This window comes from Pelecanus crispus, chromosome 3, assembly GCF_030463565.1.
Source record: "Pelecanus crispus isolate bPelCri1 chromosome 3, bPelCri1.pri, whole genome shotgun sequence".
Taxonomy (NCBI): domain Eukaryota; kingdom Metazoa; phylum Chordata; class Aves; order Pelecaniformes; family Pelecanidae; genus Pelecanus; species Pelecanus crispus.
The window spans coordinates 51,129,417-51,143,650 of NC_134645.1; positions in this window are offsets into that span (position 1 = coordinate 51,129,417).

Below are 14,234 nucleotides of genomic sequence, written 5' to 3' on the forward strand. Positions count from 1 at the left end.
CCAGAGTAAATCTGAACTCCACTGGCTCTTTACAATGAGATAAACCAGGACCGGACCATTGTTTGCTTTCTATTTTGTATGAGAGCTTGAGATCATCTCTAATTCTAACATAAGGTTTTGATAATCAGTAATTCTATTAAATTAACTTAAACCCAACATCAATTAGTGGATATGATTCACATTTTACTCAGTCCTAACCCTATAAAATAATGCTTTCCTGGGAGAGCAACAACCATAAATTGTAGTCTCGTATACTGTGTGATGTGCAAATGTGGAAAACCATTTCACATTAAACAGAACATTTTAAGAATATGGACAGATTACATCTATGCCAATACCTTAAATTTTTGTTGGCAGGACACATTTGAGTCAAACTTTCATATGTCCTTGTAAGCTGTAGACAGGCCACTGACAGCAAGTGAGTGAAATTTCTCTCATTCTATAGGCTTTTCTTTTAGAAGGACTTATTTTGTAAGATAAAGTGAAATAAAACTGCAGAAAATGGATCAGAAACAAAAAGCAAGGAAAATAATCCATTGCAGTAGAACTTTACTTTTCAGCATGGCTGTTTACAAACCCTCTTCTTATTGTTGTTGAGAGAAAACTGGATGATATCAGATGCAGGGATTATAAATAAAACCTTTGAATAGAATTATCACTGCCAGCTGTTGACATGATCTGTATTAGTCACTAATTGCTACAGTCATGGCTCACACAAGCAGACTCAGTTCAGCTGTTCTTGGCCAGGAAATCCCCTGCCAAAACTAGGATGTCTTGTCTCTTCTAAGGAAGAATTGCTTCTCCTTTCAGTTGTGTTTCTCCAAAATGCATGCAGAACAGGTATGTTCTTTCATTAGTTGAAGTTGCAACCTACTCTGTGTTTCATAAATTTTATCTGTCTACGAAGTTCTCTTGAGCTAAACTTAAAAGGGGTTTTAACCTTTTTGTTCCCAAATCTTCTGATATTTTTTCTCTGTGATATCCCACAAAGGGCTTGGTTCAGAAATCTCACTGCATTTTGCTCTTTTTGGCTGAGTTACAATATGCACAAATGAGATTAGAGACTGCTTCATTATTCAGTTAATCTTTTGGAATTTGAAACTGTTTAGAAGTACTTGAAAACTTGACATTTAATAGAGGGAAAAGCACTCTAGAAACCCTGGGCAAATCCTGTGAAGGGTCTGTAGTGATGACAAAGGAGGATTTTATACGCTTGGGATAAATGTATGTGGGAATTTCTTCCAGATATCTAGCAAACTTCTTAAAGGTGACCTAAATGAAAACAGTGTTGTTGCATTGTTTTTGCTCCTTGTTGCTCTTTTCTTGGCAACTGCTCTGCACTTACTTTTATCAGATAAAACAGTGTATTGTAAACCAAATCATATGTTCTCTGGCATAAATCTTTTTAATGCTAAAGTTTCCTCAGGGCCTAAGTGATAACTCCGGATGTTGACTCATTTGATAAATGGTATCTCATGGTGATGACTGCAGTCCCAAAAACTCCCAGACAAAGTTATGTCCTGTCCTGCTCTGTGCTGTGTAGAAGAACAAAACTGAAAAGGCTCTGCTCAGGCAAGGCAAAGGGTGGGCTCCAATGCAGCGTGTTGTTCGAGGCTGAGCCTCCTGATACGGGTACTAGGGCAACTGTGCCTCCTGGCAGGTCCTGAGACTATTCTCCAGGCAAAAGCCAGGGTGTAACCTCTGATGTCAAAGTAGTTGTGCGTAAGTGCTGCTTCTTGGCTGAGTGAGGCAGATTGTGGCTGTTTCTGTCAGACGACAACCCACACACCAAGCCAGTGGCTGTATCAGGCCCACAGACTTCTTGTGCCCCACGAACTCCCAGCCTGATTATCAGCTAGTGGTGGTCAGTGTCCTCTAGCAGCAGCTGCCGACACCAGGTCTGTCCCACTGTCATATGTGTGGCTTGCCAGGTGCTTGAAAATAACTTGTAGCAAGAAACATAATTTTAGATGCTCTTCTGTGAGCAGCAGGGCTGATAAAGCCTGGTTTCTTACAGGCTTGGGTCCTTTAAACTGCTCCAAAAGTGCTAATCTCAAACTTCTCCCACCAGTCACAACACTGTCTAGGGCAGACCCATAAGGAAGAGAGACAGATCATGCCATAGCTGATCTCCAGTCAGGCACCTCCATATTTTGGCCACAGTATGCACATTCATTGGCTAGTCAACTTCTGTATTCAAGTGTATTCAGTGATGGCCCACTAACTCAAAAATTCAACAGGTAGATGAACAGGCAGAGAAGTGAATAATCAACAGGTTAAATAAATAAATAAATATTAATAAATAAGTGGATCTTCAGCATAGATGTTACTGATTTTAAGTCTCTTTGTAAATGGTTCTGGTGGACCACAGAGAACTCCAGTTTTGCAAACACCTCTGTACTTCACAATGTTTCTTGTAGTTGGTAGCAGTCTATATGTGTACATCTGAGTTGGCAAAATCTACTTGTAGGACATTTTCAGTGTTTTTCACTTGAAGTAGAAACTTATCCACAGTTCAGTTCTAAAACATCCATCTACCTATAGTTCTGGTTCCAAGCACTACTTTTGGAAGGGTGAATTTAGTGGCTTAATCCTATTACCAAAATAAGGTGTTTAACTATGTGTCATTCCCTTTGTTGTAGCCCATTGCAACTTTCTTGAGGCTGAATGGAAAGACACCAAGGAATATTTTTCTGACTAGCCACTGGTTTTCTGTACACTTTTTTATGTGAAAGGCATTTAAGAAACTACTTTTATGTTCAGTCAAAATATTAAACAGGGTTAGCTGGCCTCCTTAATTACTGTACCTGTGAATAACGTGAGATGGAAGTTAATCTTGATGATTTTCACATTCACCTAAGGAGATAGGGAGAGGTGAAGGCTTGTGTGGTCTAAAAACGTGTGGTTTAAAAAGGAGACTGGGACCTTAGTTCTGCAGCTGGTAATTCTTAGCTTAGCTCCTACCCTAGCTTGTGATTTTAGAGATTATTGGGTTTTGCTATTGCTATGTTAATTCTCCTTTATTAACTGTCAGATCATTTCTAGATGTTTGCAGGACCAAAATGTGTGCATATGCACCATTTAATATATTTAAGCTGCACCATAAATTTAAAAGGGCTGAGACACAGATACAGAAATGGGAACTCATTCATCTATACCGGTAAATTATTAGAATGATCCTTGTTATGGGCTTGACTCAGTGGAATTAAAGCTCTCCCAATGACTCCCAGGCACAGTTCAGGACCTGGCCATGAATTGACTGTGAACTATTCCTACAGATTAGTTTGGATGTCACTGATCTATTTGGAAGGATAAGACAGTTTAATAATATGGATGTGGGCCACTCCATAGCAGTTGCCTCAGTATCAAAGAATAGCATATTTAATTTATTAGCAGAGATGTAGCCTCAGTGTCCAGTGCAGCAGATATACAACATACCTGCTGTAGTTGCATTCTAACCTGTGTGTGCCCAGGCATTCCTATACAGCCTAGGTATATGCAACTAGTCTGCACACTTACTGATTATGCATTTGATGTACCAAGGATGCACAGGGCCTTCATGCATCTGCTGAGCAGATGCATAGGGTGCAGATTTGTTACACAAGCTGTAAATGTGTAATAAGATGTATCCACACATAGCACGTATATGACTGGGTTGAGATGTCCTGTAAACGTAGATTCTCTGCATGTATGATATATCCTGGGCAGCCAGATGCCTACTATTTCCAGGCAAAAGGCCAAATTTATCAATTGAAGTTTTCTTTTGCCCCATGCACAACTTTTCTAGGTAGGAACAGAGACGTGTGGTAAACGCGAGTTTTTGACACCACCACACAGTGAGTCAGGTTCAGGTGTCTCTGCTTCACTCTTAATCTATGACTATGTCAGAGTCACAGAAATGAAAGAAACTGGATATACCAGGAGACTTGAGACAATCCTGATAGCTGGCAGTCCAAGTCTTTTAGCTGGGATTTACTGAGATTTCAGAGACCTTAAGCAAAATATATGGTACTGCACAGACCTTGTGCTCATTAGGAAGCCTAATTAGATATAATGTAACTGCAATGGAATTCATAACTCAGCTCGTAGATGAGATTTCCTAAAATACTGAAAGGAACCAGCTCCACAATTCCCATTGAAATCTAGTGGGAAAATGACAGGCATCTAACTCAAGAACTCTTGAAAATGCTGTCTTTGCAACTTTTTATAGCCTTGTATATGTTTCATAGTTGCAAACACTGTATCATTTCACTGCATAGGTACAAGTATGCTGTAGAGGCCATAAAAACCTTATCCAGTATTGTATTTCTCAGCTGTTTGTTTCCTTTGTCACAAACACTTATGGGAAACACAAGACACAACATACACATTGGAATGGTAAGGGTACTGGAAAAAATTGTCACAACAGTATCTACTGCCAAACGCTTTCTTTGAAAACAGTCTGCTGCAAGCTTAATGAGATTTACTGCATTTAAAATGAATTAAAAGCCTTTAAAAATCTTCTCCCAGCTAGTTTTATATAAAAATGATGGGACTACTAATCCCTGTAAGAATACAGCTAGAAAGACATGCCTGAAAAATATTTTTAAAGCAGCAAACCTGTAATTGGTGTAAATAACATGCCCAGCAAATGTGCAATTACAAGCTCTTGGCCTTATTACTAGAGGATTTAATTACATTTCTGTTACATAAGATTTTTTCTCTGTCTGTCTTCCTAGGCTTTTTTGTTGAGGATTCCTCTGCACATGTGTGCATCCATCTGCCCAACCACATCCTAAGGGACCCAGAGAGAGACTGTTTTATGTCTGTGTAAGCAGTTGTTCCGTTCCGCATCTACTCTTCTCTGCACCACACTGTAACTAAAAACCTATTCATTTAAGTCTTGAAGTATATATTTCAAACTGCATTCATTAGGAATGAATCTTCTTTCCCTTTCTCGACCACATTCTTACAGGGCTATTGAAGCTTGAGCACTGAGTTCAGTCTTGGCAGGTCCCCACCCCCCTTCGAGGTCCAGGTTCAAGCTGTATTTGGGTTCTTTTGTGCTGATGCCTGCAAATTCAGCAGGGAAGTTCAAGAGAGGATAGATGAGCCCTAACACTGCTTAGGCCAGTCTCCATTTCAGAGCTGAAAGGTGACAAAAAGTGCAAAAGTGAAGTTGGTCCAGGAATGTTTTAAACAGCAAGCCATAAATTATATTTTTTCCCTTTTTTCCATTCCTTCCCCCTTCTCAAGAGAAGGCATTTCCAGTAAAAGCTAAATTTGTCTCAGAAATTGGCTCTGTTCATTTCAACACTGCTGAATGCTTCACTGCTAAGAAGGACCCCTAGTGTTTTTGTCAGGTTTCATCTCTTTCAGGCTTAAGTATTTTTGTGTGTAATATAAATACATAAATAATTACATGCACATTATATACACATAAATATATATATAGACAGTGCAGGGTCAATTTTTTTCCACAGTGTGCTCAAAACATGCACCTAATCTATGTCTGGGTCTGCAGGGCTGGCTGTTTTCAGAGGCATACTGCACCCTGGGGAAAGACAATTTTATAATCTGACAGTGACTGTAGACACGCTGCTCAGGAATACTTAGTTACACCACATGTCACTCAAACAGCAAAGGGTGTTTTGTCTGAGTGACATACCAGCTCCTAAGGATGATCACTGAGGACTCTAGCTTCTGAAGAGCTGTAAAGAAAGATCTACAAGAAAGGGCCACGTACATATTCTGTTCAGTAATACAGGAATACAGAGAAAAATACAGGGAAACAACATTAAGTGCATTATTTGGAGGTGGAGTAAATAGAAGCATATCTGAGGAGGAGGTAGTTATAGGCTGAAGGAGAAGGGAATGGAAAATAGACAAAGTTAACTTGCCTTTTCTTCAGAATCCCAATCAAACTTTCCTAACAGTAGTACTTGGTCCTAACCAAGCATCTACTCAGAGTAATAGACAAGACGTTTTCCAACATAAAAAAAGCTGTTTCAATAAAGGAAGATGGGTTGAAAGAGTTTGGCTGTAAATTGCAACCGTCAGAAAAGAGAGTAAAGGTTTGGAAAAAAAAATTGCAAGCAAGAAATATACTGAAAAAAAATGCTATTGCATTTTTGCTACTATTCTATGGCATCCTTCTACTAGAAATTTTTAGGAGGATAAGAAGGCAGATAACATAAATCAACAAAAGTCTCTGTGAAATATGCCCATGGGGTGACAAGAAGATACAGCAGTCCAGCAATGGGCTGGCAATTCACCCAAGCCCACACAGGTGTGGGGGTCCCTGGGGCTGATTACCCCCCACCCAGGGAGAGGTGTGCACCTGGTGGGGGCTGCATCCTGCTGTCCCTGGGGTCAGGTCTGGCAACCTCAGGCCCTTGAAACATTTCCTTTCCCAGGCTTACCTGGCACAGGTACAACTCAGGCGCACTGGGATGAAGGCAATGCAAACCCCCAGTGGGGGAAGAAGCAAGCTGGCTCTGCAGGCAGCAGGGAGCCATCCGGCAACTGAGCCATGGGATGCCTGGGGAGCCCCTGTCACCTTCCCCAGAGAGTGCCCTCTGAGGCAGCGGCTGTAGGACTGATGGCCTGTACCACTGTCGTGGCTTAGCCCCAGCCAGCAATTCAGCACCACGCAGCCGCTCGCCCACTCCCCCACTCCCCCTACCCCAATGGGATGGGGGAGAGAATCGGAGGAGTAAGAGTGAGAAACACTCCTGGGTTGAGATAAGAACAGTTTAATAATTGAAAGAAAGTAAAATAGTAATGATAATAATAACAATATTATAATAATAATATACAAAGCAAGTGATGCACAATGCAATTGCTCACCACCTGCCAAACGATACCCAGACAGTTCCCAAGCAGCGATCACGGCTCCCTGGCCAACTCCCCCCAGTTTCTATACTGAGCATGATGTCATATGGTATTGAATAGCCCTTTGGTCAGTTTGGATCAGCTGTTCTGGCTGTGCCCCCTCCCATTTTCTTGTGTACCTGGCAGAGCATGGGAAGCTGAAAAGTCCTTGACTAGCATAAGCAGTACTCAGCAACAACTAAAAACATCAGCATGTTATCAACATTATTCTACTAAATCCAAAACACAGCACTATGCCTGCTACTAGGAAGAAAATTAACTCTATCCCAGCCGAAACCAGGACAACCACCCATACAGATGCTTTTTCTACTTGGCCAAGACATTTGGCTGTATCAGATTTAGATGTAGTTTTTCTGTTGCTCGCTGCAGGCACTTTGCTAGCTGGGCAAGAATTGCTCGTAGTTTGAGTCCTTAGGCATGTCTTACACATTTTGATGAATTTTTTTTCTGATGTGAGAAAATACCAATTAGTCAAAACAGAAGCATGCAGAAAGGTTAATTCTGACAGTATATATTCCAAGTTGCCAGAATATTTTGAACTTTTGTAAGCAAAATGTTCTAATTTTCCAGCTCAAAATGTCTTAGTAGAACAATGTATGCTGAAAACATTTAGAAAGGGTGAAATTCAGATAGAAATGTGTCAAAAATAGCAAAAAAAAAAAAAGCTGACCTAATTAATTCAGACATTTGGTTCATATAAATTTTCAATATTTAGTTGTCTTCTGCCTGTGCACTACTCCCAGCATCTCCCCCCCCCCGCCTGCTTTTCTGTCTGAGGGACTGTGGTTAATAGATTTCATCCATATGAGATTTTGATGTGTGGCTTCTCCTAATTTAGATGGGAACTTCTTATCCAATGTCTTGATGAGAATTTTTTCAGATATGTCAGTAGTTTTCTTAAGGTGAACCTTGTTTTCTAATCATGAGCAGTGCCCACTTCTGAAATTTAACCTTGACTAAATGAAAACACTTAAAATTTTCAAGTAAATTTCCAACATGTAGTTTCATCTTGTGGATTGGAAAAGTGATAACTGTTTCATTAACTTGACTACAAGAATTGTCTCCTTTACCATATCATCAGTAAAAAAGGAAATACACATAATAAGCTCAAATTTCTGTGTAAAATCTTCTACAGTAAAGCTGTATTAGCCACATTTTAGAAATCATCTGCTAATTTCTATCTCATGCAGGCAATAAGACTTTTGGCACAAAGTTCATTTCTAGACATCTTAGCACATGTCGTCTTCTCCTCAGATCAAGGTTTTGTTCCAGTGGAAAAAGGTTAGTTTTTAATTTTCTGTTGAAACTAATTAAATAAATTAGAATACAAATGAATAATTAACCCATACCCAATACAAAAGAACTTAATTGCCTAGCAGAAAACTTCTGTTGCTCATTACCCTGATAGACAGCAAACTCCTCCAACACTGTAAGATAATAACTAATGTATTCTTCTTCCCAAATCCATATACATAAAATAAATGTTAACAACTTTCTTGGAGATATTTAAGAAATTTTATGCTGCCTAAATTCATTCACGTTCTGTAAGCCACACTGCTGGAAAAACAAGCATGCAATAAAGAAACAGTAAGACGAGATAGTGATAATACATCAACTTCTGCAGTATATTTTGTAGCTCTTTCCGCAGGTGAGATGGCTCATCAGTGTCACAAATAATCACTAGCTCTGTTTCTCTTCTGTTAAGTCCTCCACTCCTCCTAATTTCTGTCAGCCCTAGAATCCTGTAGACATCCCTTTTATCCAAAAGTTTTTTCTTTCTTGACCATGAGAGTTGCACACTTGGGTATTATGGCAGGCCATGAGAAACAAATTAAAACCAAATATCTTTTGGCTGGTAAGAAAATGAACAAGAAACAGTCACACATGCCTAACTAAGTGTAGCATATTTATTAAATATCTTTATGTCCTGTTGACAGAAGAATGTTAGATCACCTGTACCTCCTTGGTAATTAACTCACTAATCATTTACTGAGAATGGACTAAGTAAACTGAGTACCTGAAATGTTGGTGTTTGTCACCTAGTATATTAAAAGAAATTACAGTTAAATAACTTATGCACCTCTGATCTACTACTTAACATACAAGGTCCTGACTGAGCATAGTGCATGTTTAATCTGAAGTCATTGGATTTAAGGATATGCTTAAAGCTAAGCACAGGATTGCTGGACTGATTGAATTAGCCATCTACTTAGCATTGAGTTCCGTGGCAGTTTAGTAGTGTTATCACTTTGAAATGCTCAGACAATTGCATCACTAACCCTTATACCAATTTGAAAATTTGTCTCAGTGGTTATGTCCATGCTAGTAAATTGAATAGTACCTGGAAATGTTCTCTGGCAGAATCTGGCCATATCCTTACATCTCTCCAAATCCAAAACTGGGTAGCTGCATCTAATAAGGAAGAACTATTAATTCTTTCCTGCAAAAAACTATAGAATAATTTTGCCCAATTATTAAAAGTCCAGTGGCAAAGATGCTTTGAAAGTCCTAAAATCTGTAGGCATGTGTGAAAAACAGAGCCTGAAGGAAAGAGGTGCTTCATGAGAATTTTTCACTTCCCCAAGCAGCAAAATTAGCTAATGTCAGAGACCTGGTTCCAGACATAATGGAAGAGTAATCTCATCTAGTTTAATAAATTTTATACCCTTAAGTAAAGTTTTTGAGGGTTTTATCTAAACTGTTGTATTGTTCCACTTCAACCTTATTTAATTTCTCTTTTTTTTTTCTTCCTTCAGAAGTAGATTGATCAAGCAGCTGATCTGTTTTCACAGCAACATATTTAATGTAGACCATGGCTATGCATTTTCCTGTTAATGAGGCTACCTAGAATTGAAATCAAGAGAGCTAGTGCTGCAGCTTTGTTAGCAATACCTCCAGCATGCTACTGTCTTTGAAGATATATTTAGAGAGTGGAGAGGGTACCATCATATGCAGTAATACTTTCAGCTGGCAAACCCTGAAGAAAAGAAACCATTTCATCAACCTAAACCAGACCACAAAAAGTATCTGCCTAAGACAGAAAAGCCTGAAATCTAAAACCTGAAACAATAATATAAGTGCTCAGAAAAAGAGGATATAAAAAGCCAACAGCTTTCATTTTCTAAAGAGCTTATGGGTTTGGATGGACTAAAATACTTCAGCTCTTTCCTGGAAGGCAAGAACACAGAAAAGATGAGGGAAAGCAAGAGAGGAACAGAAGCTGTTACAAGTCTAATGAACATTATTTGACTGAGTCATTGTATAATTTACAAAATCAAAATCATGTGGGTTTTGTCCTTTGCCTACTGTTTGCAAATTTTTTTAATGTGATCACAGAGTTCCCATTTTTTAAGAAACCTAAGTGCTTTCTGTTTTTCACATTAAATCAAGTGAAATCATTTTACTTTCCACTGACACTCTGTGCTTTCTGCTTATCCTTTTCCAGCCTGACTTTTCAGTAAGCAAGTTCCCTCTAACTCGCTGGAGCCTTTTAAAAATTTCTTTTCTTAGGAACTTAAATTCCCCAGATGTCAGAGATTTTAAAACATCCAATGTATAGTGATCTGATCAATGTTTTAGTAGTTGTTTAAAAATGTTGACATAATATGTAGAGAGAATACATGATGGCATGTGGAGATATAAAGATTTTATTGGCATTAGGTTGTACTGGGTCCGTTGCTCACATGTGGTGAAGTCATGAGTGCGTTTTGTTATCACTATTTATTATTTATATAGTGCCAAGAATGTGCTCGGCAGCACCTTGTTATGAATACAATAAAACCTTTTTACAACATGGCCTATCACGACTCTACATTACAGTGTTTTAGAGATATTTCAGAACACACTGTAGGGTTTTAAATTTGTGTTGGTTTTATTTTCCAATATCCTTCTCCCTCTAAATTCTGGCTGCCTTTTCTCTTATTTTCTTTTTTCCTTTTTTTTTTTTTTTCCTTTCCTTTTCTTTACTTTTGTGGTGTTAACACCAGTACTTTGCAATTTGCCTGGGATAAACGTTGGGACGTTTTGCCGCAAAGATGGGAATATAGATATCCACTGGGATAGATCTAGTATTTCTAGCTCTGAAATACCTCATGCTTCAGAATAGAAAATTTCTTGTAGTAGAATTGGGGCGGGGGGAGGAAATATAATTTTTCTACTTTAATACAGGAAAAAGAGAGAATAAATGTGCCAGGGCTTTTCTCTTTTACCTTTCCTTTTTTCAAAGCAGTTAACCTTTTCTTATAGCACACCCATGCACACTTAAACCAAATGGTGTTTCTTGCTTCAAAACATGTTTTGTGTGTGACCAAAATGTTCTTAGTAGTACTGCTCTAGTGGATGCATGCCAGAGATCCTGTATATGGGGCTCTCAGGCAATGGAATATCAGGTTGTGGTTTGAGAGGGACACAATAAAATTAGGCAAGAAAAGAAAAGGTACTGAGAAACTGTGGTGATTGTGACCCTGACAATCAAGTGTGAGGCGCAGGGCTAGCAATAAGCATACAGAAGCTGTAAACATCTGGGGAAATAACCTGCCTGCAGTATAGCTATTTTGCAAGACAATTCAGACAAAGTAAAACTGGAAAGGCAGTGAAGCCTGGTGGTGAGGGTGACCTGGATGTCAACTGTACCTATACCCCAGGCTGGGGCAAAGGGGAATGAGGCTGCTGCCCTGTCAGCTAAGCAGGATCTGGGGAATTGCTGTCAGTTGGCTCTGAGCTCAGTGGCAAGGAATCAACACCAGAGAGGGGACTGCTGAATTTCATCCAGGTGCAGGTAAATTCAACTGCAATCAGCAAAGCATGAGGACCATTTCAGGAGATAAAACTAACCAGCTCTCACCGGAGCAGAATGGCAGTGGTATGAAGGAGCACACACCCACAGCAGTCGGCTGCACCAATACAGCAAGCAGTGGCAGGGCAAGTGCAGTTAACTGTGTAGTGCTGCTCTGGGACATGATTAAACGACTCTGAGATAGCATCCATACAGATAACTGCTGTATTCCATTTAAACATAAGGTCCACTGCTTTCTGTAAGTATCTTCTGACAATTTTCTATGTCATTAATAACCAGTAGCTCAGTGAGGTGTGAAATACAGGTGGAAATTTAGAGTACATGAAACAGAAATCTCTGACAGCTCTAATGTGGCAAAAGCGCACCTGTTTAATAAGCATTGCCAGTGGGTGAGCCCCTCCATAGAATCATAGAATCATTTAAGTTGGTAAAGACCTTTAAGATCATTGAGTCCAACCATAAACCTAACACTACCAAGTCCGCCACTAGACCACATCCCTAAATGCCACATCTACATGTCTACACATAAGTAGACTGTTTCAGTTTTCCCACATTTTGGTATAAATTAGCCTTGTTCCTGACCTTCCAGGGGGTAATGGTCCTGACCAACCTTTTGGGAGAGATTTGAGATTATGAAACAGATTAGAAAAGCTGTATATGGGAGAACCTGTGGGGTTTTTGCTTTCTTTCAAAAATCAGGTTGTGCCTGGTTTTGCAGCAGCAAAATGTTTAGTCTGCCCATTTCCAATGTTAAGAACTTTTTAGTTACACCCAAGATAGATCTATTTTCAGGCCAAAGGCACCTGTTTGTCATCATGAATATGCCTTTCTCCTTCTTAAGCTGTTTGTTCTTATGAAAATTGACTGACTAGAGAAGACTACTTTGGCAAAAGTACCTATCTGCATACAACAGCATTGATGTTAAAATTCTTTAAGTGTACTAAGAATTCATCATGTTATTTTACATGGAATTATTTTTAAAGAAATACCTAAAAGGAGTAATAGTAATTCACAATAGATCCACTTCATCAAACCATAGATCCCCAAGCTACAAGGGAGTATTTGACATCACCTTGTCTGATCTCCTTTATAACACGCACCATAATGCTTCCCTAAATTAAACTGTGCTTAAATTAAAGCATATCTGTCTCTCACACTCTCTCTGTGCCCCTTGTCACTCACTCAAAATTCAATCTTTATTTTGAAACTGGCACAGAGAGAGAAAATCCACTGCAAGCTGAGGTAATTTGTTCCAGTGAAAAATTCTTTCACTGTTAAAAACTTGTGCCTTATTTCTTGCTTGAATTAGTCACATATCAGCTTCCAGCTATTGGATCTTGATGTATGCTTTTGCCTGCTAGGCTGAAGACCCAGGTCATTGCTGAAATTTTTCTTCCATGGAGGTGCTTATTTACAGGCTGTAATCAAATCAATTCCTATTTTTTTATGGCAAGATAAATAAATAGAATTTCTGGAATCCTTGAGTAGAAGGCATGATATTCAGTCATTTATTCTTTCCCTGGAAGGAACATTATTCAGTAAATTAATAATTCTTGTGGCACTTCCCTAAAATGTTGCCTGGATGTCAACATCCTTCTTGAACTATGGTCCTCAGAGTAGACGCAGTATTGCAATAGCCATCACCTTAGGTTCAGGGTTATGACAGAGACTTCCCCGCTCCTATTCCATACTCTCTACATCCCAGGACTGCACCCCAGGATGTCTGGGCTGCTGCATCCACTTGGGAGATGACATTTCTTCTCTTATGAACCATAGGCCAAACACTTTTTTCAAAATACCATCTTAATGATTGCACTACTTAACTTTAGCCTAAACATAGGAAGCTAGAAGCTCCCTGTATTGTATAGGTGAGGGAGAGTTTCTATGGGATGTGTCATAACATAACTGTGCATCTGTGACTTCTTATTGACCATAGAGAACCTAAGGAGATTAAATCCTAATTTAGGCCCTTAAAGCTAAATAGTGTGAACACCATCCCCTTCCACATCTCCAATCCTATCTCATGCAACAAACACTATATTCCACCCACACCTTCCACCTCTTGGTTGAATGACTGCATCCCACCTTTAAACCCACTCAGTACTATCACTGAGGTAGCACTAAGCAGTCTAAGTAATCTTCTGGAAGCTAATTTCATTTTAGAAATTCACCACACTTAAAACATGAGCAGCTGTGGCAACTCCTGAAACACTCTGTAAGTGCTAACCTGTGATTTTCACATTGCATGCACCCAGCAGGCATCTTTGTAATAATAAACCAATTTGCACAACTAACTGTGCCTTCAGTGCTTATCTCTACAGGATCTAGTACATCATGCACTGTCTGAAAGGACTCAAACTGTTTGTTGGGTTCTGTTTCGTTGGTCTAAGTTCCAAGCCGGAAACTGTTCTTTTTGGATTGTGGAAAAAAAATGTCACCCTGTGATTCTTGTGTAGAAACTGTGCTGGAAACTATGTTGCTTCACATCTTTATAGTTATAAAATGTTTATCTGGGTGGCTGTTTGATCTCTGTTGAGGTCTTCTTCATCCTCAGAATTGCCCTAAA